Source organism: Pinus tabuliformis, chromosome 9 (genome assembly GCF_031772625.1).
Source record: "Pinus tabuliformis cultivar Carrire ecotype Pingquan chromosome 9, CPIR1, whole genome shotgun sequence".
Taxonomy (NCBI): domain Eukaryota; kingdom Viridiplantae; phylum Streptophyta; class Pinopsida; order Pinales; family Pinaceae; genus Pinus; species Pinus tabuliformis.
In genome coordinates this window covers 39,205,378-39,211,988 of record NC_142307.1, presented here as the reverse complement: position 1 = coordinate 39,211,988, position 6,611 = coordinate 39,205,378, and the positions used below count along the sequence as shown (strand labels likewise).

General features: G+C 41.7%; 1 pseudogene; it reads right to left on the bottom strand.

Annotated features, from left to right (window-relative positions):
* Positions 1-1,955: 1,955 nt before the first annotated feature.
* LOC149147040 (putative sugar phosphate/phosphate translocator At2g25520 pseudogene) lies at positions 1,956-3,010 on the bottom strand (annotated as a pseudogene).
* Positions 3,011-6,611: the final 3,601 nt, after the last annotated feature.

The following is a 6,611-nucleotide window of genomic DNA, read 5'->3' as shown; positions in this document are numbered from 1 at the left end:
CATGTGCATGTTCATTTCAAAAGAAAAAAGGATCATCCATACACCATGAAATGACACATCACATGTAGCACACCCAAGCGTGATGTAAACACATTTAGAGTAACCTTGAAAGGTAACACTCCCTCTTTACGAGGAGAGTGTTTTCAAATACACTAGTCTACTCCCTCTACAACTCACCCGTACATGTCACTCACAAATTTATATCTACTATAGTCATAAAATCAACCATTGCATCTTAGAATAGAAGAATCTCTTGACTGTCACACTCTTGCATTAATGCAGCACACCTCACTTGTGTAAGACCACTAAAAGGTTCACAATGGAAGAAACCAATGAAATATGAGTGGAATATCTCCTAAGAGGTATACTTGACCTAATTGATGTCTTGAGCACTTGTACATGCTCCTATGCATCCTATATTGTTTGAGTAAGCCATATCAACTTCTTGTGAGTTTTATTAATAGGTGAGGGGATATCCATCCCCAATATCACCTCAAGATAAAATTGCAGACACTCAAAAATATATTCTATTATTTTTAATGAGGAAATTTACACACATATTTATGCAAGCAATAGTCTCAAGATAGGAATTCTATCTTAGACGTATAGTAGTGTGGTTGAGAGATTCTCTCAACCACACACTAAACTAGGAGAAACTAAATTCCTATTATGTAGGAACAAACTCCTCAAATGGAGAATTACAACCATAGACAAGTAGGAATTAATTATTTCTAACTCCCCCCCTTAATGACTACTTGTCATGATAAAATCCACCACCATCAGGCGAATTGCATGTACAGAACCTCCAAAACACAATCTGCCTCCCTCGGACAGATCCACAACTTCTCCGATCTGCCTCCTCTCGCAAATCATCAAACGAAGATAAGGATTCCCGCGGATCCCCTTCTACTCAGAAAATTTAAAAATCATCTAAGTCCGAGCCAGGTGTTCTGCAGTCCACCTGCTCAATTGAGCACAAAGCTCTCGTGTACACGCGGCCACAAAGGCACCTCAAGCCACAGAGGCGATTCTGCCACAAAGGCAAGCTGGTCACAAAAGCACTTCAGCCACAAAAACTATAGATGGTTTCTGGCTCACCACCAACCCTCACTTTACAGTGACAAAAGATGGTTTCAGGCTGACCATAAACCATTACAAAGTGGTTTTAAGATCACCATGAACTTTCAGATGCCTTTAAAAAATCTTACATTTGATTCCACATTTTGGAGTTTCTGGGTACATACAATGACTATTACAACAACTGGACTTGCTTATAACATGCTAGGGAGTCTATTCCACAAACCACACTAACTCAAACAAACATCTTCTTTGTTGTCCACCATAAACGTTGTCGTTGCTCCTTTAGTGTCACTGTTGCACAAAATTAATATTTGGTGCAATTCAACCTTGTTACTCACCACATAGTACATTTGCATCATATTTTTTATTGTCTTGGATTTACCTGCATGATTTGTTAGAGTAGCTAATTCTAACAAAAACACTCCATTGAGTTAGCTAAGCTCAATGCACTCCATTGAGTTAGCTAAGCTCAATGCTTATAATTCCAAAACATTTATAAATACCACATTTTACTGTTTCAGTGGCAGAATATTACCAAAGAAACTCAACACAACACCACCGTGCTTCTACTGCGCTTGGTCTCTACATGACACCAAAGAGGTCGACTCACGGCTCTTTACTCTCTCACTCCAGCTCTGGAGCTCCACGAATTCAATGCTTAACCATGGTTGAATAATGATGAAAGCCCTGTTAATGATGTTGGACCGCACCATAAAAGTCCATGACTGCACATTTCTCTCCAGGAAAGATCTGGTCAACGACAATGGCCACACAAACTCTCTGCAATCTGCGTCAACTCCATGAGAAACTCATCACTACAGAAGAGCCCAGGGGTTACAGAAAGTGAAGAATCGGTGACCTTTAAGGTACAAACATCACGGGCCTCCGGCTTGAAGCTCCCAGGTAGCTTCCCCCCCATAATTCGGCAGAGAGATTGGCCTCATAGCGCTCCTCCTCGTCGGCCATGGGAATGCAATGAGAAGCCAATCCTTGACAACACCAGCCACGTTCATCATCAAGGCTGAAGTCTTTCCGATCAAAAGGAAAACTGCAAGGTTAAAGGCAAAGGCACAGAGGGAATTTGTGCCAAAGATGAAATAATCGAAATGGAAGGTTGAAGTCTCCTTGAGCACTGGAAACTCAACAAACAACCAGGGGACAGTCAAGAACAAAAAAGGCAGCATGGGGCAACATAATACAAGGTAGTAATTGGATTCAAGGTGATTCCCTTTGACGTAAGCAAGATCTGGATCAATACCAACCGTGTAGCCTCAAACGCAACTGCACTGAATCGAACTTGGCCTCCCTGTATGCTGCAATGGCGACTCCAACTGATATACCAATCATGTTCGCCATGGTATTGGGAACGAATTTATCTCTCTTCAGGGAAACTCCAATGGAATAGACAGCCACGGGCATAAGGGCCTTTAGCATCTGGATGAAGGAGACTGATAGGTAAATGTAAGCTGAATTGGAGAACCAGAGGCTGAGAGAGTAGAGGGCTCCGATGGGCACAACTGAGGTCAGGTAGACCTCCCTTGACATTCCAATTGGCTCGACAAGTTTCAGGACTCTCACCAACACTATGGCGAGGAACGAACAGAATGCCATGTGAATCATGGTCAGGCTAATGGGGAAGGCCTAGTTAAACATCTTCCTGTCAAGAATGTACTTATTGAACACGATCACACTAAAGCTCAGGAAGATCCATATACTCACATAGGTGTAGCTCAGCACGACCTTTTTCAGGACATTGTCATTCACAGAAGCGCCGCCCTTGCCTGATCCCATCCCCATCTTTCCACTAATGCAGCAAAAACCCGAAATGGGTATCAGCAAAACACCGATATCTCAACACCACATAGAACTTCGAGCCCAAATGTGGCACCCAACTGTGGATCTGCAGTAACCAGATCGGGAGAAAAGGGCTTCAACCCCAGCAGAGACCCTCGTCCTGTTCAGGAAACCCTCGTCTGATTGCGCAGCGAAGGGAAGCTCCACAGTAGATCTGCTACCAAAAACAGTGCATCAAGGCACCAGTGTTGCTCCCTTTCAGCCTCTCCCTCAACCACATTGCACCGATCAGCCCAAACGCATCCTTCACTCTAGATCCAAGCTTCCTTCGCAGCAGATCACATCTTGATCCCCAAACTGGATCGGAATCTCGCCCTGAAACCGGATCTGCCAATCGACCGGGCGACAACTCACCACAACAGCCATTTCGCCTTCGCAGATCTAAGGCTTGAATAACTTCAATCAGTAACAGTCGAAACTTGGCCTCCACCGATTCCTCTGACAAATCTGACAGCTCTACTCTTCACTCGCATTGATCCAACGAATCTCAAACAGATCCGACAAATCCAATACTCGCACTGAACTTCGGGCCTGCAAATACCAGCAAAGCCCCTTCGCAGGAGTTTGATGAAAAACAAACAATATATATATCAGTGCTAACAACGAACTCTAGGTTCCAACTGATTGCCTTCAGCACTCGGCCACCATAAATCGGCCACACAATGCTCGATCACCCACAGGCAATGTTGCTAAATGCTAGCTCCTCATGCAGATGGTTCACTGCCGCCAATGCTCACCACCAGGCCTGCAATCTCAGATCTAAATTAACACTCCCCGCACTTGTAGCTATCTGCACCTCCGCAACTCCTCCACACGGTTAGTGCCCAAAACAACTCAGATGCTACTCCACGACCACCACCAGCCACAACTCAGCTCGCTTGCTCCTTCACCGACCGACCTCAATCAGCCTTCACATCACTCATACCACTCGACCTCCTCAAGTAGCAAATCGGCCTCAATTGGCCTCCCTGGCAACAAATCGGCCTAGATGCCAGCACCACTAGCTTGTGTGTTGTTCCCTGAGGTGGATCTGCTTCAACGCTGCCTCTGCAACCACACACCTCGCCTGCAGCCACGAGTGCCAACTCCCTCTGCGTCGTCTTTGCTTCCACAGCCTTATGGATTGAACGAAGAACATAACTATTGGATTCTTTCCTCAGCAACAGATGTCCCTACCTCTACATCTTTTGTTTTCACCGCCTCACCCTTAACCTTCACGGCTTCCGTTGCAGGAACTTCGGCGGGCACCAAAACATGAGGAACCTCTGTAGTGGAATCCACCGATCTGTGGCTTACTTCAACATGCTCCACAAGCAACGCTCATCACAAACCGATCTCCGTTAAATAAACACACAGTGGAAGCACTCCACACTTCTCCAAGCTTGCCTCTGCTCCAGTACGCCAAAATTCACATTGTAAGTCAGAGATCTACAACTATCCACACGCTGTTGACACTGTAGCTCGTGTAAACAATAATCAGCAAAGTAATCGAATGATGGACAAACAAACATTCACAAAAAAAATTATTCTACTTATTTCCCTCAGCCCAGGACAGGCCTAGCCCTCAAGGGGCCAAGCCGTCACAGGCTCTGATACCAAGATAAAATTGCAGACACTCAAAAATATATTCTATTATTTTTAATGAGGAAATTTACACACATATTTATGCAAGCAATAGTCTCAAGATAGGAATTCTATCTTAGACGTACAATAGTGTGGTTGAGAGATTCTCTCAACCACACACTAAACTAGGAGAAACTAAATTCCTATTATGTAGGAACAAACTCCTCAAATGGAGAATTACAACCATAGACAAGTAGGAATTAATTATTTCTAACTCCTCATTCATTTTTGGATTTACTTCTTCTCTAATATTTGAATCAACTTTTGGAATAGAAACCTCCATTCTCTCTTCCACCATTCAAGGATAATATTATGAGCTAGAATATCTCACATCCTCATGAAACTTCACATCAATACTCAACACAATCTAGTGAATCTCCAATTGTGTCATAATATCAATCTTTTATGATGTGGAAGTCTTACTATATCCAACAACATAAGACAACACCACAACATCTCAAATTTCGAAAGAATGTTGACCACCTATGAATTTAAGGAACATAACTTTGGATCATCAAAAACCTACCAAATTATATCATTTGTTAAGTCAATGTCATGAGCCAAAACTGTCAACATCTTCTAATCATCGATATCTAACTCATGCACCTCAAAACCTTCAATAACTAAAGCATCAACCTCAACAAGGTCACCTCCCTCTTTTTGAGAGAACCATGAAGAAAAATAAACATTATGGTTAAGTTCCCCCCCCCCCCAAGAGAATTCAACAACACTATCATTTTACTTTACAACTCTCCCATCAATGGTAGGACTAGAATCATTCATTGCTTCAATAATAGGTTTAGAACCCATCTCCATGGAATCTTTCCATGCATTCTCTAGATATGCCTTCTTAAGTCTAGAAGGCACATACAACTTTTTTTTGGAATATGTAAGCATCACATGCTCAATAAGTATTTGTAAAGGCCACCATCTAGCACACCTCTAACCAAATCCTTAGACTGTCTTAAATCCAAAGTGAAACAACATCATTGAAATGAAACTTTTCAATAAAGCTTTTCCATACAAGAAAGTAAAAGAATATTTTTCTTCAACCTAGGAAAAACATATCGTCGTTCAACTCAAGAACACCGTTTAATGGAATTTAGAAGGAAATAGAGGAAAAAAATCTCAGAATTTAAGTAGGATCACCACTTAACTCAACACTTAAACCTCCCTCTTACTCCTAATGCCTACAAAATAGTGTCCCATATAGGTCATATGTCTTGATGCCCCATTGTCAACATACAATCCAAAAATTGGCATAACATTGGAAAAAAAACAAGAGATCATGGAGTAGGTGATATCGAGTTGGGATTATTCTTCCCCTTCTTTTTCTCTAGAGATTGATTGGCATAATGTCCCATTTGGAGACACCTAAAGAATTTCACCTTACTTAAAATTCCCCCCTAACCTTAGATATTTCTTCTTACCCTTCTTGTTCACTTTCTTGCTTCTCTTGTTTGTCCTCCTAGCAAGCGTTGTTTATTTACTTCCTTTTTTACATGAATAGGCTTACAACTTGATCTCTTTGTGCACAAGGATATCACAAAGCTTCCCAAAATCTGAGAAAGTATCATGAGGAAAAATGCTTGAGAAAAAAATCAACCAGCTAGAGTAGTGCATTCGAGGAAGTTGGTACCAACTCCTTATCCTCCTTGTTTTTCCCCATGGAAATGAGTTGATATATCAATTATATGATCTTGGTAAGGTAGCTCACCATCATATCAATGTTATGCATGCAAACTGCAAAAATCTTGTTCATTAAGAGCATATGTTCGAAAATACAAGTATTTTGAAATAAAGAAACCAAAGTATCAAACACATTCTTATTGATATTCTTCTCTATAGTGTGAATGATGAAGTGATCCTTCATTAAATCGAGGATGAATCACTTTTCCTTAGCATCCTTCTTATTATGGGTGGCCAACTTCGTCAAATCGGTAGGCGTAACAATCACTTTCTCAACATGCTCCCATATGTTAAATTTCTTTATAACCATCTAAAGCTTGAGCTTCCAAGGTATGAAATTAGAAACATCATCTAGCTTGTCACAA